Source organism: Caretta caretta, chromosome 15 (genome assembly GCF_965140235.1).
Source record: "Caretta caretta isolate rCarCar2 chromosome 15, rCarCar1.hap1, whole genome shotgun sequence".
Taxonomy (NCBI): domain Eukaryota; kingdom Metazoa; phylum Chordata; order Testudines; family Cheloniidae; genus Caretta; species Caretta caretta.
In genome coordinates, this window is record NC_134220.1 from 31,578,916 (window position 1) to 31,600,378 (window position 21,463).

The 21,463-nt window shown below is 57.6% G+C and overlaps 1 protein-coding gene and 1 long non-coding RNA gene across 4 annotated transcripts in view; one reads left to right on the forward strand and one right to left on the reverse strand.

The window, feature by feature from the left end:
• The window catches only part of CRYBB1 (crystallin beta B1), a 30,661-nt gene extending 29,229 nt beyond the window's left edge, over window positions 1-1,432 (reverse strand). The window contains exon 1 of one of the 2 annotated variants that reach the window (XM_048822038.2): window positions 1,322-1,432. The gene's annotated coding sequence lies outside the window, so the exon portion shown is untranslated. The remainder of the gene's footprint in view (window positions 1-1,321) is intronic. The other variant, XM_075120127.1, reaches the window with a different exon arrangement.
• Window positions 916-18,966, forward strand: LOC125623158 (uncharacterized). 2 transcript variants are annotated; one of them, XR_007352906.2, is made up of 4 exons: window positions 916-1,166; window positions 1,351-1,432; window positions 2,055-5,797; window positions 6,566-18,966. It is a non-coding gene; the product is annotated as an uncharacterized LOC125623158 (long non-coding RNA). The 2 variants fall into 2 exon arrangements; XR_012665112.1 differs by lacking the exon at window positions 916-1,166 and having other exon boundaries at window positions 1,266-1,432.
• Window positions 18,967-21,463: the final 2,497 nt, after the last annotated feature.

Genomic DNA, 21,463 nt, shown 5'->3' on the forward strand with positions numbered 1-21,463 from the left:
GCACCTAATTTGCACCGGAGGGAGACTATGTGGAGCCCTCAGCATGCTGTGCTCAATCTCAGATGCAGCTGGCCACTTGGCCCAGGCCAGCTAACACTGTAGGCACAGGACACTGGGTGCCACCGTTCTGCCAAGGGGCTCTCAGCGTGAGACAGCTCAGAGCATGAGCACCAGGGTCCGGTCTGCACCCGCCCTCCCAGTGCCAGGGCTCAAAGCTCAGGGGTGAAGCTGCTCCGGGGGGGGCCAGCGTGCAGAGGGGCCGGCGTGACGGTGGGGAGGAAGCACAGAGCGTGGGGGAGGGACCAGGAGCATAGAGGACAGCAGGGTGACGGGCACAGAGAGCAGAGCCCAGCCAGGTTCACAGCATTAGCACCGCAGCGTAAGGGCTTGTGATGGAGCTGGCCAGGGCCTGGTCCCAGTTGCCCCCGTCCTAATGCCACATGGCCCTTGGTGTGGGCATCTGCGTCCCGCCAGGGCCCAGTGCTGGGGCTCACGGTGCTGCCCAGGCAGGCTGGGGGGCGAGGGGTGGCCCTCCCGGCCCTGCACAGTGCCCGAGTCAGGCATCACCCACCTGCGTGCGGGTCTCCCTGCAGGCAGAGGGCAGGCTGGATGGAAAGCACAGCCCCCCAGACACAAGGTCTAGGGAAGCACCAGGCCCCTCAAGTGTGGCCCCCCGCCCACTCCCGGGCTGGCCCAGCTCCGGCCAGCCACTCCCAGAAGAGGATAGCGAAGGCAGCCTCCATCCAGCCCAGCCCTAACCAGCCGTGGGGCTGGTGTCGGATCTTCCCCCCCTCCTGAGTGGGAGCTGACCCCAGGCCTGCTAGGACTGCTGTTGCCATGGCAGCCCAGATGGCTCCAGCAGAAGGGGAATAAGTGCCCGCTTTGAATAAGCCAGCAGCTGGTTTCCGACACAGCCCATTCAGCAGCCTGCAGATGGGCTGATTATTCCGAGCTTTTCAGTGGTTTCCCTTTATTCACTTGGACGTTAATGGTTCAGGATTGTCAAGCCGCGGCCCAGCCCCCCTCACCCCAGAGCACCCAGCCTGTGAGCGCTCAGTGCAGGGCACCTCCCCGTGCTTGGCACACGCCTGCCCCGTGTCGGGGGGCTCAGCAAGAGGCGTGGGCACGGGGGGAGGGACATTGCACAAGGAGCAGGAGGAGTGAAGGTGACTTGGCTGCATTTTCAGCATTAAAATTTAATTGGAGCTGCAGCAGATTCCTGGGCCATATGCAGCACGAGCAGGGCTGCTTGGACGGCCGGGGGTGGGGGGGGGGACTGCTGTCGAGAAGATGGGGTGGAGTTTGCATGGTAATATCTTACCCAGGGATTCTCTCTCTTTCTCTCGAAAGCTCCAGCACAAAGAGGCTTGTACACCAGCCAACATCTCGCCCAGCCTGGGGTCCCTGCGTCGCGGTTTCTCATGGAAATCAGGTGAGGATGCTCTTATCTTGGTTTTCTCTTTTGTCTGGGTGAAACGGTCCCCTTCCCCTTGGTCACAGCCTTCTGTCGGGGTGTTTCTCCCGTGACTCAGCCTGTCCCCAGATGGCCAGCTTCTCGGCACCGCCAGCACTTGGGTGTGGTGTGTGCACAGAGACACTCCGATAACTAGGTGTTGATAAAACTCGGTGTGGAAACCAGAGGGGGATTTTCCTGCAGCTGTTCCCTAGCAAATGGGGACATACCTTGGAAAGGGGCCAGCGGGGACTGGCCTTCAGCTCGTTGGTTCATCACTAAAAATGTCCATTCGGTGCCCGGCTATTTCCCATCTATCTCTGAGTCATTCCTGGTGGGGAAACGGACACTAGCCTCACTGCAGTGTGAGGAGGCTAAGGGCACACTCTGCCTTCGCTAACTCCTTTGTTAAGTGGAATGATCAGTTGTTCGTTGTCATTGCCTTTTCCTAACCTCATTATCGGCCCTGTCTGCACGGAGTCCCTGCCGAACAATAGCACAGCTAGGCAGGCGCTGGGCGGATGCAGGGCTCCATTTTCAGCGCTGAGCAGCTGAGGGCTCAGATTAACTGATATGCCACTTGTTTGTATTTTCTTTCCAGAAGCATCTTTTTGATCCACATCAAGCATAGGGTTTAAGACAGGTAAATGGAACCTTGCATCATTTCCAATGCTCCCCGAAGGGAATGCAGTAAAAACGCTGGTTTAGTTCTCTGCCTTTAAACCACCATTTTCTCTAAAATATGGGAATTAGGAGCAATGCTGGGGGGAAAGGGACAGGGACACGGAGAGAGCCGAGAAAGTCCAGCCTATCAAGGGGACTTTAGTACATCCATTCCTGTCTGCAAAGAGTTAATCTGACAGATGCTACCACCGAGCATTTTGGGGTGCCATTTTCACATCCATTATTGTTCTGCCACCTTTTGCATTGGAAAATCTAACCCAACCCTGACAATCAAGGCAAGTCTAGAAATAATGGGATATTTAATGCCTAGCAGCTTCTCAAAACCCTAAGGAATGCCCCGATCTGCCTCTCTTAAAAATACATCAAAGGCCATAATCAAACTAGTTACTGAATGCCCAGCTAGTGCCATAGGCAAAGGAAGGCTTGCTTCAGAGCCAGACTCAGCCACTCCTGGAGTGCAGTGACATCCGACTGAATTCAGATTTCACACTCCGCCAGGAATCAAAATGAAGGAATACAAAGTCCTGCTATGGCAGAGTGAGGGGCAATGCCCAGACAGGGGAAGCGTAGAACAGCACTGAATGCCCAGAATGTTGAATCTTAGCAATCATGGTGTGTAAGTAACTCTAACTCTGCCCTGAAGAAAGCCATTCTCTCTCCCCACTCTGCTCTTCTGCTCACCTCCGCTCATCACACACGCTGCTCGCGTGACATGACTCGTGTAGGGTGGGCTCTTGTTCCTTCGTGCATTTTGCTCCTGCCGAGTGCAAAGCTGGGCTTCAGTCCTGGCTTCCTTTTTGTTTATCCCTTGCTTAACCTGAACAATACGGCTGCATATTCACATCTGCCGCATCCCCGCATGCTACGCTAGCTAAAGCTCCCTGCAACCAATGTATACACAAGCCAACAGGCAGCCCAAGACTGCAACCAGAAAGCACAGTTCAGTGGTGCCCAAAACGAACATTTTGTTAACTGCCACCAGCACATTGTCATTTGTTCTCTCCACTCGATTCCCAGGAACACACTCCACTTATGGCCCAACAAAGGGAGTGTGCTAAAGCTCTCAGTTCACTGGCAACAGGGCAATTACCTACCTTTAGAGAACCCAACCTCCATCTTACGGCCCCATGCCGGGAAACCCTGTGCTACATTCTTACTGGCTTCCACTGTGTCTATTCTAGCCGTGCAGGCAACCTTCCTACAGACTCCCGAGGACGGCCCCAGGTCCTATGGACGATCCTCAGTGCATGGTGTTCACCAAATGCATGCATGCCGGGGCTTCCTGAGGAGAGCCATTTTCATACAGACGGCTAATTGTTAGCTGGAATAATAATAACTAGCTGACAGCTGTGTCCCATCAGAGACTGTGCTGCAGTCATCTCTGCCCATTTCCAGAGGGTTTTAGCCAGGGCTCTTGTTGTTATGTTCATATTGATTTTGAACACAAATCATTAGCAAAGTCGGACTCTAATGCTGTCAGCTGACTGTATTTCAGCTAAATACAAAGGTGGGGCAGGACCCCAGTCACAGGTATCCTGGGGTGAATCCAGAGTAACTCTATTGAAGATGAAGCCTCTCGTGTAACTGAGATCAGAATCCGACCCAAACTCTCTGTAGCTTTACAGAAGATTGCAAGGAGTGCATGAGGCTGGGCGGGTTAGGATATTACGATCTGAAATGGGTAATTGTTTGGTATGGACTTTCTATGCCTCCTTCATACACACACCGGGGCATAGCTGTGCATGGGCTCCAGGAAACTCAGAGAGGCTCCTTTCTAGCACTGCTGTTGGGAAGAAGCTGCAGGGGGCTTAGGGGTAATTTCCTGGGAGCTAGATTCTGCCCCAAGTGACTAGCACGAGATCCGTTGTCCTCTGCAAGTGAACTCAGTGCTGGTGGTCAATGGAGGATGTCTATGGCTTTGTCTCCTAGTGACACAAAGAGGAAACGGGTCCTTTTTCAGCATCACTTCGGACACAGTGTAATAAAAGATGCTTCAATGGTTCTTGGCATTCTGCCCCACCTGTCCCCATGTTCACGCCACACAGAGACACACACATTGTGCAAATGTACATACAAGTTAGAGGTGGTCAAAACACCTGATTGCATCAAAAAAGTTTTTTTGTTTTTTTTCTTCCCCCAAAAATCAATTTTGATCAAAAATGTAATTGAAAAATTGAAATTCAGAACATTTGGACCAACTTTAACAATCTAGTCAGCCCTGAAAACAACACAGGTGCACACACACGCATCAGGTGGGGAAGCAGCTAGTTCAGGGGAAATCTAGGCAGTGGACAGCAGCAGAAAATGGAGATACACAACTATCTTGGAATGGTTCCAGACCCACCCTCCCCTTTTCCTGCAGAGAATCAGGTTTTGTACAGATTCCACACCCCAGACTAAGGGCCGGCTCCCTCTTCCAGGGCACAGGATGGTTCCTTTTATTGCTGTCTGTGATAGTGTGAATCACCGCAGCACGTACCATGCAGGTGTTAGTAGGCGTAGCCCTGCAGGAAGGCATGAGCATGAGCACAGGTTCTGGATCATGGCACAAGTAGCCAGGGGACCCAGGCCCAATGAGGGGCTGGCTTGTTGACTGAGGAGCTGCTGGTGTCTGGGAATCATCTCTTTTGATTAAGCAGTGTCAGCAAAGTGACTCCTGCAGCACGCAGGGAGCCAGGCTTTTGCTCTTCCTGAACGGAAGACCCAATGCCCTGCCCTTCACCCCCATCAGGCCTGTCCCCCACCCCGGGGCGTGCTATGCAGCCGGACAGCAGGGAGCGCACAGCATTGCGGCACGCCCAGCACTCCATGGCTCAGAGCTACGGCCCCAATTAGCTCGTGTTCCGCCTTCGTCTTCTCTCTCCTTCGGAATGTAAAGCTGGCTCCTTCCTAAGCCATGAATGGAAGCCAGTCCAGCCAGCGCCGAGTGACCCAGTGAGCCCTGCTCTGACACCGCACACGCCGCTGGCAGACGCCATTTCTAATGAAGAGGATTTGATCAAATGAGACAGCGAGCGACTCTGGAGAAAGCTGGGGGCTTGGCTTCTGCATGCCCGAGCCCTGGAGATGCCCAAGCCAAAGGGGCTCCTTTGGAGGGGACTTGCATGCAGACATGGACGGCGCCACTAGCCACCCCTTTCCTAGTCCAGTAGTGTCTTTGCTGTCATGTTTTCTCCTAGCTTAGGGTGGGGGTGGCCCCAAGGACTGCAGTCTATCCATCTCTGTATCCCCAGGGACACAGCCAGTGTGGGACCTTTCTGTAGCCAGGAGAGGCTCTGCAGCTTCCTCTGAAAGCACCTTGCCCGGAAGAGGGGCCTATAGCCCCTGTGCCAGCCCAGCCCAGGGACGGGGAGCCTCTGGCACCATCTCCTCTGAGCCCCCGTTTCCCACAGGGCGGCAGAGCATCGCAGGCAAGACTCTCCTGCTGGGGTGCTTATTAGTGCGGGGCTTCCCTTCGGTGCCACCTGGACCCCAGGAACTGGGGAGTTGGGTGGCCGTGGAAGGTGCCGCATGCTGTTCTCTTTTGCTGTGTTGGTTGCTTTCTTTTGCAGCTGCTAATGACTGACCTGAGGTCTGTTCACACACAGTCCCCTGCGCGGCCGGAGCAGCAAGACAAGATGGGGGGTTATTTTACAGTGTTCTCGTAGCCAGTGGCATCAGGTAGGACACGGGGCAAGCCACGCACAGTGGCACTAGCGGCTGGCACATGGGGTGGCCAGACTCCCAGAGGGCAGCATCAGGCCTAGGCACCGCGTGGGTCCCACTCCAGCCTGGCAAAGGCCTGAGTGGGGAGGAACATTCCCATGGCAGTGAGAAGTGGCCCCTGAGCGACCTGGGGTGCTGGGCAGCCCTTCCCAGGGAGACAGTGCCTGAGCCGAAGTGCCTCACAGCGCGAGGGGGTGGAGTTCGAATGACGCCTGCCAGCTTGCCGGCTCTGCTCAGGCGATTCGTCCAGAAGCCCAGGAGGAGAGCCTTCCCTGTCCTTACTTGTTGGATGGGGCTGCGCTTCCCAAACTCCCACTGGCCTGGCTGGAGTTTAACTTGCTCCGCGTCTGTCCTGACAAGCAGCCCCCTATGCCCTTGTCCAGCCCTTTTCCTAGGCCTTGCGACCTGCTCTGAGCAGGACTCAAAGCCTGGACAGGTCTGAGCACAGGCCTGGGGCCAGCAGCCTCTGAGCTCTAATCCTGCCTCTCAGGCTCACGCCCCTCTGCAGCCTTGGCTATCATCTCTGAGATCTGATTCTGCAGCTCCCAGGGCCTCTGCTTTGATTAGTGTGGAGATGAGGAGTCGTTAGTTAACCCTGGAAAGTTCTCTGAGAGTGGAAAGGGCCAGGTCTCCGCTGCAGAGAGTGCCCTAATGCTGCACTGACCGGGACGAAGGAGCAGGGCACCTGGTGGGATCTAACAGCTTCGTTTGCCTTCTTTGCAGAGACACCAGATGTCTGCCTGAGGGATGCGCCATCTCGCTCCCCTGTGGGATTCCTGAGCCCTGGCGACCCGACGGCAGCGCTATGGCGGTGCCCTGGCAAGGAAGGGGCAGCAGTGAGTCACAGCACCTCAGACTGGCACCACGGGGAGCGGGTTTCGGTTCTTTGCCACAAATCCCCAGGAGCCAGTGTGGCTCCAGAGAGGATCACGCTGACTCGCTGGCCTGTGAGTGTGGCCATGAGGCTGCCTGCTCGGAGCTGCGGGAGCAGCACGCACAGGACACTGCCGAAGGTATTGCTTAGTGACGACATCCGGAAGATTTGAGACTGTAGCAAACGCCACGTGTCAGCCTGTGCGTGTCGACTGCCCGACAGATTGCGGCCCGGCCCGTGCCCCCCTTTCACAGGGGTAGACGGCTTGCAGTGGGAGAGGGCTGTGAGACGGAGTGTGGCTAAGGCTAGCTCTGGGTCAGCGGGGCTTTCTTGCCAGGGTCACTTCTCCGAGCCAGTGCAAATCCCGATGCCTCGGCCCTTTCACAGAGTTAGTTCCCTCGGGAGGAGAACAAGAGCTAAGGGCTGGGGAACGTTCTAGATGCTTACGAATGGGGGTGACGCCAAAGCAGTTCATGCTTGTCTGAAACCTCCCCCGGAAAGAGAACTGATTCCTTAGGGCTCCCCCACCCCGCCCTTGGGGCAGTGGGCAGGAGGGCGGGGCTGGGTTTGTAGTGTCCATCTGCAGATTATCCTCAGGGCTAAGAGGACAGACTGCCACTGGGCTCAGCGCTGGTGCAGGCTACTGCATTCGCGCGATCTGCATGAATGATGATGCTTAGCCTTTCTGGCTCGCCGGGTGCTCCCCTCCCCCTGAGTGATATACCGGGGTGCTAGGAGCTGAGGGATCACCTGGCCGTGGTGGTAGCTCTGGAAATACTGAATAGGAAATGGTGGCGGTGGGAGGAGCTTAAGGAACAAGTTCATCCCACTGGCCTTTCGTCTCCGGCTCATGCCATGACTTCTCTGCTCCGGTGAATGTTCCTTTTGTGAATGGTGCCGAGCCCAGTAGCAATGGAGCTGGGGTGGGGGCCAGCGAGCCTGCTCTGAGTTCCTTGAGCCCCCGGAGAGGCTTGTGTGGTGTGATCTCCTCGTGTCAGGGCGAGAGCTCGGGGCTCAGAGGGACCCAGGCTGCTCATTGTCTCTATCACCTGCAGGCGACGTTCTGGGGCTTTTCTCTGCCATACCTGTCCTGCGCAGCTGGTGTCAGGCTGTAATAAGGGGAGAGTGCCTCAAGGAGATTGGCTTGCCCCGAGGCCTGTGTGCTGGGCTGTGTGTTTAAAAACCTGTCAGCCTCCAGGAGCAACGTGGAGCACGCGGGCGGGAATGCCACCTCTCAGAACTCCCCTGAGCCACCGTCCTCCATCACCATGCTAAGCAGGCGCCGCGTTCCCCTGGTAAACGTAACAACTCCAGCACTTTCCTGCTGCTGGGAGGTGGGTGGGAGCGTGCCCCAGGGAGGTCAGGGAGCAGCTTCTGCAGGCAGGGTGCTGTGGTGGGACTTGCAGGTCGGATTCTTTTAGGAAAATTAGCTGCAGATGTGTTCCCGTTCAGTGAGGGACTCTCCGAGAAGCCAGCATGGAGGGCCTCGCGCCAGGGAGCTTGCATTGGGCGAGTCTAGCTATTTCCCATGTGTGTCAGCACAGTGTATGAACACTGCAGCGTCTGTAGAGCGGGGGGATGGAATCTCCTGGCTGTATCTACCTACTCCTGACGAGAGAGGAGCCGAGGGAGCCAGGTGGGGGCATAGAGTGCCCCGTTTGGTTCCAGGGGGTTATTTCCTTGTTTCCTTTCCCCCTCACTTCCCATCCCTGAGACATTCCCTAGTGCATGTGACAGATGGAGCCTGCCTTAGCTAGGAACCTTCTGCTTCTCCTGCTTCACAGCTGCAGTTAGTCTCTTCTGGTTGTTCACTGTGGTTCTGTGCTGCTCCATGGGCATGCTGGGGAGAGCCCCCAAGCCAAGCATCCTCAATACGCCCAGCCTGCCGGGTTCATGGTCAGGCCGTGGGGGAGAGCCAGAAGACAGATCTTCACTGTTCTTTGGAATTCCATTTGTTTCCCTACTGGGCCCCTGCTCGCAAGACAGCAGCTACTCAGAGCGGGACAGAAATAGCTTTGTCTCTCCAACAGCTGATGCGCTGCCAGCTCATGGCCTTTGCCCCAGCCATCAGCTTAGTGCAATTGCACAGCGTTCTCCTAACCCTGTTACCCATTTCCTTCCTCTGCTTCTTCTGGCACACTCCTGCCCAGTAGATCGGACGCATTTAGCTCTGATGGGCTGGCAGCTCCTTGGCTCGGTCACTACGGGCCTGTCTCCACCGCCTGTGGCAGCGATCAACAGGCTCGGGCTGGTGGAGCTGGGGCTGCCGTGTGGCTCGGCCTGGGGCTCGGGCTCTGAAGGCCAGGAAGCGGGGCGGGCTTTGGAACCCGAGCTCCAGCCTGGGACGCCACACCAAAGCCCTGGCTGGGCAGCGTGAGCCCTGCAAACCCGGGCTGGAGGCTCGCTGCTGCGGGCAGTGCAGACAGACCCCAAGAGCCTGACTCTCACCTGCCCTGGAGCTGTGGGCAGGATTCCCTGCTAGCTGGTGTGAGTGAGGGGAGCGCGCTGGCTTGGTAGCTGTGGAGATGCTTCTGCACAGGGGTGCATGGCAGCAGGAGGGGCCGAGCGCTCTCCTAGGCCAGGACGGTGCTAGGGGCTGCATTTGCAAAGTGCTTTATTCTCCAGTTCGGTTACTTAGGGTCACACAGGCCAGTTCTAGCCTCAGAATAATGAGCCACCAACATTCCAAATCCCGGCCCGATAGCCCAAAGGCGTCTCCTGCCGCTAGATACCAGGAGCTGCTCCTGGCCTATGACAGCAGCATGGGCTAAACTCCAAGGAGGTGCATCCCCCACCAGCAAGTGGGACTAACTGGTGCGTTGTGCATGTATATTACCGTGCTAAGTTCTTAACGTACTAACCCAGGAAGATCTCCCTGCCCTCACAGACTCTGCCCCCCAGCCAGGCCTGCTAATGCCGCTGGAATATGGAGTAAGTTACTTGCGAACGAACTAACCCACTAACTGGCTGTAATGCATGCACTACTAACCCGGCTTGTTTCACCTCCTACTAACCGGGGACAGCAACATTGCCTTTAAAGGGGAACGGAAAAGCTTGCGTAAGTATGTCTGCAAAGAAGCCAGTCAAGTTGCCGCCCCAGGAACAGAATCTATGTGCAGTGTCAAACATTACAAACACAGCGAGGGAATCGGTGGGGGGCTGCTCCTCCATGTACCTGACAGGGCCTGAGTGCACGATTCTGTCTTTCCCCAGCAACATGGGGTAGCGCTCCAGGAACACCAGAGAGCCAGACTCTCTGCTCTGCTGTCGGTGTTGGAACTCCCACAACACCCGCAGAGGAAAGACAGACACTGCTTCGCCGGTCTTGGCAGGTCACTAGAGGAAGGACTGATTTTCCAGGGGTGTTTCTGTCTGTAACGCTGAAGTCTGCATGTGGATTCTGCTGCTGACTAGGGATCCTAGACTGGGTTTATTGACAAAAGCTTTTCAGTTCCTTTTTAAGTCACTAGATCTCTCTCTCCTGTGACTAACAAATTTCCAAACTGAATTAAACAAACTAACCTTTGCTGCTTTTCTCTCCATTTCTCTTTCCTAGTTCTGTTCCTGAACTAAGATGCCCTCTCTGGTTATGACATGTGGCTCTTTATTAACTGCTTGTACTAATCTCTTCTTAGTTGGTTCTATATGCTACTAACACACACTCTTTGGCTCCTTAACTTTCTGCTGCTCTTCACCATGACAAATGAATGAAGAGGTGTTCCCCCACCCCTCCGACAGACCCCTGTCCATGCGACCCTGCTACGTTATGCGGCTGTCCTTCTTTTCAGAGCAGCTGAACATCTTGAACTCCCATTAAGTGCAATGAGAAAGGAAGTTGCTCAGGAGTTTTGAAAATTAGGCCACTGGTTTTCAATCAACTTTATGAGGCCAAGAGAAAACAATGCTATTCACAGGCTTTATAAAACGGTTTGGAGTGGCATGTTTCACATACTGGCCAGTCACTTCGTAATTTGTATTTGCCAGAAGGTCCAGTGAAGCTAATTTGCAGAGAGACCCTGTTAAAAAGCAATTAAGAAACTGCAGTCCCCACCCGTACCCCAAACTCTTGAATTGCTTGGAACGCTGCCTGGTTCATCTGTCATTGGGAATGGCCTCCACATCAGCCTTAGTGCCTCTGTTACTCCTGAGCTTTGGGACGGACATGGGGCGCTCTCAGCTTGTGCCGGGCCAGGACTCAGTTTCTTTGGATCTCCACTGGTTTCCTTTTGGCACTGATGCATGTGGAAAGCAGTTGCCAACCTCGAGCGCCTAACTGCCAGGAGCCGAGGGGCTGAACCTCTCTGGTCGATTGGCACTTGTACTTACTCCTGGTCCCTAACCGAGAGCATGGGAGGTGACGGGCAGGGAGAGGAACAGGCCATGTTGTCTAGAGGGAAATCTGCCGTCGAGGCATTTAACGTATTTCATGATGCACTAACATTGGGCCTAGTTGTGAGGTCTCGTTCAGCTTTCACTCCACCTGCATGGGCTGCATTCCCTTTGCCTTCTCTGGGAGTTTGCCAAAGTACAGGCTACAGGGTTTGGCCCATCCACTGTGCCTTTGGCATGCAAACCAGGAATATCCGCTAGCTCACCAGCATCCCCTCGGGGGGCCTGCAGTGATTAACAGGACTAACCTAACCCCTGCATGGAGGGAGAGCAATGCTGGTTGCTGTCCTTTTAACTGCACTTAAATACTGAAGGCAAAGGCCCGATTCCTAAATCAGTCAGTGATAATAGCTGGAGTGGGAACTTGATGCCCTTAACCACCCCAAAGGCTATGCATGAAGCCTGCAGCACAGGGTACCTGGCCAGGCAGTGGGTCCCTCCTGCACTGCTCCGGGGGGAGGAAGGTGCCAAACCAACAAAACGTGGCTGCTAACGGGCTGAGGAGACGTGGGTAGCAGGAGCGGCAGGGGGCTGTGAACCAGAACATCGCTGCTCAGAGCTGGGGCGGGGGTGATAATGTAACGTGTGTGTGTGGCTGGCATCATCGTGAGATGTTCCACGGAAAGTCGTGCATGGGCGGGGGAGCAAAGGGAGGTGCCCCGGTGAGGTTCAGCTGGGGAGATCGCAGTGGCTCCAGGGCAGTGTGGAGAGCTCCCCCAACTAGGGAGCAGAGCCAGTGGGCAGAGGTCAGAGAGCTCAGGGGGAAGATGGCAGGAGTGAGAGGAGGGCGCAGTGAGAACAGGGAGGGGGCGCAGGCAGAGAGGAGAGCAGCGCCAGTCCAGGGGCAGAGCGGGACCAGATGCAGCGTGGTACTGGCTTACCAAGCACCCGTCCCCATTCCCCCGCTGTTAGCTCCGCTGACAGGGCGGGGTGAGTTTGTCCCTTCTGTGCATCTCAGCGTGGCCGAGGGCTACACACGAGATCCTCTCCTGGAACTGCCTCCACTCGGGAGCAGCCTGGCTTTGACACTCAGGCAAGCAGAACTCACGGGAGGAGAGTGTCCGCCCGGACAGACAGACAGACAGACAGGTGCACTCTGCAGCCAGGAGCATCGCTTGCTCTCCAGGTGTGGGTGCTCTCCAAGAGCAACTCTGCCCAAGTGCTTTATGGATCTGGCCTGTAAGTGATTGGAGCCTCTCTTGCTCGTGAGACGCTCCGGGGCTCACTCCCCTTTCGCTGCTGTCTAACTGCTAACAGCTGTTCTGCTTTGCCTTGAGACGTGTAGCTGGAGAAGGACCCACAGCGTGACTCGGTCTTTATGCCAGTTTATTGCCTGTTTCTGTAGCAGACCCCCCCACACCTTTAACCCCTATGTGTTTCTGTACTAACCACCGTGACCTGTTCCTTTCAGGCTGATATTAACGACTTGCTGGGGATCTCGCCACTAACCTAACTGCCTCCTCTCGATTATCTCTCCGGGTCCATGTGTGGCAGTGATGTGGCTGGTGTATTTTTACCTAACATACTAACTAGTCAGGAGGCTGCCTGACCCTGACTGCTCCCTGCTTTATTAACATACTAAAACCTCTCTCAGGGCTGGGCTCAGAATGGGTTTGGGGGTCCGTTGTTCCATGTGCTTCCTTGGAGAGTGGGGCTGTGATGCACCCCCAAATCGAGGTGCGAGCACGACTTGCCCTTTCAGGGTACGGCAAGGGGTAGAGTATCTGGCTGCCTTGGATCAGCATGAACAGTGATGCAGGTTTGCCCAGCTGGGATGGGGCCCTCCAGGAGAAGAAGGGCATGCAGGCTCAGCCTGGGCACAGCGAGGCTGGCTCAGATCACGGGGAACCAGGGCTAGGTTAAATCGGGGTGATCTGGCACAAGGCCTGGCAGAGAAAGCGAAACCTTCCTATTTTGCAGGTGAGCGAGAATCTGCCCAGAATAATGTAGCAACCGGGGAACCAGCATTTCAGCCTCGGTGGTGTTCAAAGCGTGCCCGTGCCCCAGCCCGGGAGCTGCGGCCGAGACACTGTCTGGAAGGGCTGGCAGAGCCTGGGCTTGACCGCTGGCCAGCCCCTCACTGTTGTGTTAAGGTGTCTATCACGGCTTTCAGTGACCTGAGACTCCCCCGCTGCTCATGACCTAACCAGTCCGCCAGGCAGCAGGTGCTAAAAGGCTGGATTTGCTCATCCCAGGAGATGAGTGGAACACGTGAGCCCCAAAGGCCAAACCTATGTCTGTGCCAACCTCTGCGGGACTCGGCATTTGGAAGCTTCCCTGACTTTCTCTGGGTCCCCTGCTCTTCTGGTCTGTTGGTTTGCACAGGCTGGAACCCTGGGGCCTGAGGGGTAGGAGCCGCTGGGAAGACTGCAGTCTCCACAGGAGAAGTATGCTCCCGTCTGCACGGCGAGGTCCTCGGCTGCCAAGGGCAGCGATGCAGGGCGGGGACAGGGAGCACATGGAGAGGTTCTTACAGAATGGGCGGCTTTGCTTGGCTGGCTCTGTTGCTCTGCTCCTTGTCACTGCGCACGTTCCCTGCTTGGCGCCCGGGTGCCCTTTGGGTTCAGGTGGCTTCCCATCTCTGGCTGGGCAGGGGCAGAGATTTGCCCCCCGCCTGTGCAAGAGCAGTGACTCCAGGGATCCAGCGTGGCAAGGGAACATGGGGGTCACCAGCAGCCGCCCGCTCCAGACCCAGCTCCTGTCCTGCGTTGTGCTGCTTCTCAGCCCCCAGGCAGGCAGCGATCCCCCCTGAGCAGGTCACAAGGCTGGGCTCCCCATTTCCCTCCAGGGGCTGTGGGGCTCTATGCCTGCTGGGCTCGACGTGGATTTCCAGGGAGACCGGAGAGCTGGGGGATGTTGCACGGCAGCGTCACGTTGGGGACAAGGGCGTGACCGGCCTCTGGCACGATGCTGGGCAGCACGTGGAGGGAGCCGAGGGGAGAGCTGGGGCTGGCGTATGAGGAAAAGTGAAAACCTGCAGCTAAGGGGGGATGGCAGGAGCCCCCAGGAGCTGGCCCTGTGAGCGGGGAGGGAGGGAGGGGATGAATGAGGGGGCCCAGGGGAGCATGTAGGAACCTGGAGATGAGGGACAGGAGAGCTGGGGCAGGCAGCAGCGCCGCCCGGGGCAGACCTTCCTCAGGACAGTGGCTAGCTGGCCTAATAGCACTTCCAGCTCTAACATCGGGGAGCAGGGATCTCCCCGCGTGCCGAGGCTGGCCAGGTTTTAGATCCAGGGCAGGGTCACCCCAGCAAGCGACGGCAGACCCCCAAGAGTCCCCTCCTCCTGTTCTCTGGGCCTCACCCCGGCGGATTAGGCACGGCGCTCTCCCTGCGTTGGTGGCCAGCGCTGGGCTCAGCGGGACAGCTGCCGTGCACACCTCACTGCTGCCGGGGGCACTTGGGCCAGGTAACGCTGGCTGCTGAGGGAGGCAGGAACCAGCCTAGAAGGGCCATTTGTCTGCTTGTCTGCGGCAAGTCCTGTGTTCCTGGGTACAGGAGAGTCAGAGCAGGTGACAGCCCCCAGGACTGCTCCTCTCCCCTGCCCCGCAGTCGCTGTGGGCAGGCCCAGAGGGGCAGTCTGAGAGCCAGAGGCCCCAGGGATGGGGGGACGGATGGTGACGAGACACTGTCTGGAAGGGCTGGCCCGGCAGCCCCCGTTTCCAGGGGTGAGCAGTGTCTGATGTTCCCTGCGGGGAGCGAGACCAGGAGACGACAGAGGGAGCTTGCAGACGAGTCTCAGGCTGCTCGTGCCCCAGCTTGTCACTTTCAGGTTTCACAAACCCTGCTGCCAGCACCCCCAGGGGCTGCCCCACAGTCTCCAGGGGCCGCGGGGAGGGGGGGGGGGAATCCCTGCCATCCCACAGCCTTGCTGCTCTCAGGTTTCAGCTCCTGGGTAGAATGGGGCCCTCTAGGGAGGGATGCTCCTAGTCCCTCTAGAGCCAGAGAGCTCTGGCCATGGCCAGGTGAATAGGCATGTGAGGGGAGACAGACAGACAGATGGACAGACCAGTGAGACAGCAGTCTAAATCTTGGGGAGGATGCTGCAGGCCCAGCACTGCCTCGACTGGGCAGCCTGGAGACGGCTCCCTTCCTTGCAGCTGCACTAAGCCCAGGGCCCAGAGCCGCTCACTGCTCCTCGCAGAAAGGGGAGATGGAAGGGGCCAGTTTGGTCACGTCTCCCTCTGTCCTGATTGTTCCCTATTGCACATTACAGCCTGCTGCTGGCTTTTCAGTGATCCCGGCGATGGCACACCCAGCCCTTGCCTTGGGAGACGGTTCCGTAGCCTCTCAGACCAGGCCATTGGGCCATTTCTCCAGGCTCTGTGTGTGTCTCTCTGATGGTGCCGAGTGTGTGTGTGTGGTGTGTGTGTCTCTGATGGCTCTGTGTGCATGTGCGTGTCTGTGTGTGCAATGGCTCCGTGTGTGTATCTCTGATAGCTCTGTGTGTGTGTGTGTGTGTAATGGCTCTGTGTGTGTGCATGTGTGCGTGTTCCTGTGTGTGCAGCGGCTCTGTGTGTGTGTGTATCTCTGATGGCTGTGTGTGCGTGTGTGCAATGCCTCTGTGTGCGCGTGCATGTCTGTGTGTGCAATGGCTCTGTGCTTGTATCTGTGATAGTTGTGCGTGTGTGTGTCTCTGTGCCTGTGTGTGCAATGGCTCTGTGTGTGTGTGTATCTCTGATGGCTGTGTGTGCATGTGTGTGCAATGGCTCTGTGTGTGTGTGTGTATCTCTGATGGCTGTGTGTGCATGTGTGTGCAATGGCTCTGTGTGTGTGTATCTCTGATGGCTGTGTGTGCATGTGTGTGCAATGGCTCTGTGTGTGTGTGTGTGTGTGTATCTCTGATGGCTGTGTGTGCATGTGTGTGCAATGGCTCTGTGTGTGTGTGTATTTCTGATGGCTGTGTGTGCATGTGTGTGCAATGGCTGTGTGTGTGTGTGTGTATCTCTGATGGCTGTGTGTGCATGTGTGTGCAATGGCTCTGTGCGTGTGTGTTGCTCCCACGCCGATAGTGACTGTTACTCTGGTGTCTGGTTCGTAGGGCCCTGGTGCGGAGGGCGGCCGAGCTAGCTGGACCATGCTGCCTGCACAGGGCTCCGTTGCAGTCAGCGGGGGCTGCCCAAGAGACAGGTTCCCATGCAGGCTGCCCCTGGGGAGAGGCGTTAGTGAGGCTCAGGAAGGGGTCGGAGCTAAGCTACCTGCATGCGATGGTGGGGCTGGACGGGGGCTGCGTTCCTGCCTTAGGTCTGCTGTAGTTCGAGGCCAGGCTGGTGTCTGACCGGGCAGTGGCGGTTGCTGGACGGGGGCTCCCTGGAGGGGATGGTTTCCAGAGCACATGGACTAACGGCCTGGCCAGCACCTTGCAGAGGAACCAGTAACATGAGCACCACGGGCAGCCTGCAGAGCCGCATGCTCCTCTCACTGCTCAGCGGGGGCAGCTGCCCGGCTTTGCTGGCCCTGGCCGCAGCCTGTCCCCTGTGCTTTTCCTTGCTGGAGCGGACAGGGTGTTGTAGTGGGCGAGAGGCTCTGCAAAAGGGCTGGGGGCGGGAACTCCTTGCCTCTCACCCCCGCTTTGCCGGGTGGCCTTGAGTGAGCTGCACCGTGGGATGGGATAATGATGCATGAATGAGTTCGGGCCGCCTGAGCTCCCCTCTGATAGCCCCTTACTCCAGGAGGTCAGTGGGACGGAGGCTGGAGGAGGGGGCAGAGGCTGGCTTTCCGAGGGCTGGTTGGTTATTGTTCACTCCCCCCATCCCTCCCAGCGGGATCGGAAACTCATGCATCCCAACAGCTGCCCCGCCCCAGGAAGTGACAGGCCTTCCAGCAGGACGTCCGCAAGGACCCGAAAACTCATCGGCCCCAGCTGCTAGCTACACATCCAGGTATCTGCACTCCTGGCTCACAGGGGTGCCGAGCGCCCGCAGCTCTGGCTGGCTCCCACCGGCGTCAGGGTGCTCAGGCCCCAGCTGGGCCTCATCCTGCAGCTGCGGCTTGTGCAGTGTCTCCCTCTAGCGGCTGGTGCTCAAGAAGGATAAAAGCCGCTCACCGCTAAGCTTGTTCCTTCTGCCCAGGCGGTAGTGGCCTGGGATTTTTGAGCAGAAGGCCTTAGGTCCAGTCACCGCTGCCAGCCCGTGTTGGGGCAGTTGTTACACAGCCAAAGGTCCAAGCCAGGAGCAGCACCAGGGGCTCGTGGCCCCTTGGTTTGTTTCTGCCCGTGTATTGTACAGTGGCACCTTTATAGGGCACTGGGCCACTCGGGACAGGCCTTTGCTTTATGGTCTCATGACCTAATCGCTGCGTTTTGCCACAAGCCTCGGACCTTCCATCCTCTGCCCTAGGTCCTTGTGTCTCTGTGCAGAGCCACCCGTAGGTGGGTGTGGGCCGGTTCTGGCCCTGGTTCTCACTGCGCATTGGAGGGCTCCTTTCTCTTGCACAGCAGAAACAAAACTCCCATTGCAGAAGCATCTCATAAGCAAGGGGTGCATTTGACAAGTGGGGAACAACCCAGGGCCTGACCCTCTCCCCTTTACTCTCTGAGTCGGGCTCACTCACGGGGTAGGGTCAGCCAGGAAGCAGAGTGAGGCCCATTGCATTCCAAACGGAAGGGCTCTAGGGGAAAAATTAAGATGATAAAAAACCCCAAAGCAAAGAGAAACCTGCTGCTAGCAGAACCAGATTGTTCTCCTCCTCCGGATACCCACTCCCCTTCAGGGTCTGCCATGGGCCGCTGCTCGTGTGGGGAATGGAGACCGCCCCCGTGGAAATGACTGCATTTGCTGACGGCGTGCTCACCTGAACAGTTCAGATACAATTGTTCTTATTCACTGGTCAGGAACCTGTTTCAGAAGAGCTTTTGTACCACACAAAGGTCTACGAGCAGCAGCGATGCAAAGGGAGTTGTGGGGAAATGAGATGCAAAGCTGCCTTATTTAAATGCTAGACAATCCCTAGCACACATGCCTGCAGAGCTGCGAGGACCAGAGGCTGGACTAGGCTTCCTAGAAGCAAACGTGGGGGAAAGAGTCTGGGGCTGCGGTCCCCGGAGGAAAAGAATCAAGTGGATCCCACTGCCACTAATTTTTCCAAGTAACAGGAAAAAGCCTTTGATGGGCTGGGTGACCTGGAGCCAGTAGAATAATGCCCGACCCAAACCTGGCCTGAACCCAAGGTGAGCTTTAACTGGAACTGGGTATAAGAATTTGGTTCCCTATATTCTCCCTTCTGCATCTTCTGTACTCTGGGCAGGACTGGATCTGAAATGGCTGGGGCTCTGGAATGGCAGGCAGGCAGGCTGGCTTCATAAGATCGCCAGCTCAGGTCTGCATGGGGTGTGGACAGCTCAGGTCAGGTCCCCAGAAGCACCCAAGCCCTGGAGTATTTCTACAGCCTCAGCCCTGGGAGATTTGCCCCTCGCTGTGCATCTCACTTTCATGGAGCGTTCGCTCTGTATAATAGTAATGCGGTGGGTGACGAGCCCTGGCACCCTGCCGCCCAGTCAGTTAGAGCATCCCCCAGCAGCCCAGCACCAAGGAGAATTAACAGCCTGGCCAGTTAGCACGGCCCCAAAGGCCAGTGCATCCAGCCCAAGGCCCTTCCCGCAGCCCTGTCAGACTGATGCCTGTGGGGGGTGGGGCGAGAGGGGTTGGGGAGAGAACATCACACAGCTGGGACCGGCCTTTGTGCGGCTCTGGAGAAGCAGGCTCTTGGCCCCATGGGTGTTGCCCGCGGAGAAAACCAGCGCCAGCAGGCATGCCGTGGATCTGTGAACAGCCCTGGCTGTGCGTGTGCTTGGGGCTCCCGATGGACGGTGACCACTGGCTCCAGCCTGTAACGTCTGCTCTAAACATGTCAACTCTGCAAATGCCTCTGCAGCCCCGTGTCTTTGTGTGGCGCCATGGTGGGTGCTCCCTGCTCCCTTTCCCTCCCAGCAGGAAGGGGCAGAGCGAAGGAAGCTGCTGCTGCAGCCAGGCCGGGGTTTGCGGTGCGTCAGCCCAAGAGCTGCGCAGGTGCTGGGCCCGGGAACCTGGACAGCCCGGCTACCAGAAAGCCCCGGGAGGCGACTGGAGCTGAAGAGATCGTTGCGTGTGGCCCAGCAATGACTCTCTTACTGAAGCTGCAGCGGGAGCCAAGGGCAGAGAAGCTGAGGCCCTGCTGGGCGGTTTGAATCTGCAGCCCACCCCGCCAGCCCTGCTACGCCTACCCCTAGGTGTTAACATCAGGACCAAGAAAACAAGCTGGAGATGGACATGCCCCAGGCCCAGAGCTCTCACGTTCTGACAGCCTGCACTCCAGTGAGGTCAGGGCAGGATTGGGCTGAGGGAGCAACAGGCCAGATTGGGCCTGACTAGCCCCCCAGGGCCCGGGACCTGCCCAGAACCGGTAACAGTGAGCAGAGGGTGCAGACAGCAGCAGGACCGGGCAGGCCAGTGTCTCAGACATGGCTGAGCTATGGCCGGGGCAGCATGCGGGACGCTGGCAGGGACGAGCGTGTGATAGCCAAGGGCAGTCAGCACCTGCTGGGGGCTGACTCCAGCTCCCGGGGTGCCCAGCACGCGGCCCCCAGAGCAGCGAAATGCACCCAGAGGCCAATGCCGCGGAGGAGACCAGGGCAATCTATATCCGCTAAGGGACCATCTCCGCCTCCGGCAGCCGGACGGGCAGCGTGGAGCCACTGTGAATGTGGAGCACCCACCGGGGCAGGCTAGCCTGGCGTCCCCGTCCCCCCCGCACACCGACAGGGGGGACATAGCCCCAGCATGGATGGCACCTGCTCCGCTAGTCACCATCACACTTTGGGGAAGTGGTCTGTCTGTGACAGCCAGGCCTGGGCTGGGGGTGGGAATGGGAATGGGCAGGGTGGGGATGGTGGGAAGCTATTAGGAAGTGGGGAGAAGAGGGGCCAGAGCCAGGGAAGGTCATCGAATCATAGAAGATCAGGGTTGGAAGTAGACCTCAGGAGGTCATCTAGTCCAACCCCCTGCTCAAAGCAGGACCAATCCCCAAGTAAATCATCCCAGCCAGGGCTTTGTCAAGCCTGACCTTAAAAACCTCTAAGGAAGGAGATTCTACCACCTCCCTAGGTAACGCATTCCAGTGTTTCACCACCCTCCTTGTGAAATAGTTTTTCCTAATATCCAACCTAGACCTCCCCCCACTGCAACTTGAGACCATTACTCCTTGTCCTGTCATCTGCTTCCACTGAGAACAGTCTAGATCCATCCTCTTTGGAACCCCCTTTCAGGTAGTTGAAAGCAGCTATCAAATCCCCCTCATTCTTCTCTTCCGCAGACTAAATAATCCCAGCTCCCTCAGCCTTGCCTCATGGGGAGAAGCGTGCAGCAAAGCAAGGGGCACACACGCCAGAGGAGAGCAGCACTGCAGGAGGGGGGCACCAGCACACTGACCTGGGGGGCCTGCGAGGCTCGGCACGGCGGGGGGTGCTGTCTGGTTGAAGCCAGCGCCGGGGACAATGAAAATCAATCTGCTCCTGCTGGCCTGACCCTATGAATGCTGCTGATCTGCGACCCCATAGCACTGAGCCCTGGGCCCCCTGGCAGTGGGGGGCGCAGACATGGGGGAGACACACACAGCTACAGAGCTTGCACTCCCAGGAGTCCAGGCAGAGGGCGGAAGGATTTTGTCCCTGAGGAGGCGCGGGGAGCTGAGCGATGCAGCGATGCCCCTGGTAGGGTGACCAGGTGACCGGTTTTCGTCCAGAACACCCGGTCAAAAAGGGACCCTGGCAGCTCCAGTTAGCACCACTGACCGGGCGGTGCTGCGGGGCTAAGGCAGGCGAGTCCCCACCTGTCCTGGCACCGAGCTGCGCCCCGCAAGCGGCCAGCAGCAGATCCAGCTCCTAGGCGGGGGGGCAAGGGGCTCCACTCCCTGCCCTCGCCCTGAGCATCAGCTCTGCTCTCCTGTTGGCCAAAATCACTGAAAGTGAGTGTGGGTGGAGGAGAGGGAGGAAGGGAGGGAGGGGGAATGTAGAGAGTGGGGGGCGGGGCCTCGGGGAAGGGGCAGGGCAGGGGGTGGGGCCTCATGGAAGGGGCGGGGCTAGGGTGTTCGGTTTTGAGCGATTAGAAAGTTGGCAGCCCTAGCCCCAGGTCACCCAGCCAGGCATCGGCAGAGCTTCGAACAGCCCCAGGCGCCTGGACCTTGGCCACAAGGTACCGCTCTTGGGCCCAGGCCTTGGTGACACACGCTGTGGTCAGCACGCTGATCTCATCGTAAAAACAGAGCTGACGGCGAAGTGACTCCCCCTCTCCGGATCCCCAGGGTCTGTTCTGCCCCGGCTCCAGCTCTCAGACGGGGGCTCCCCTCGCCAGGGGACGTGTGTGTTTTACAGAGCCTGGCACTGGCGG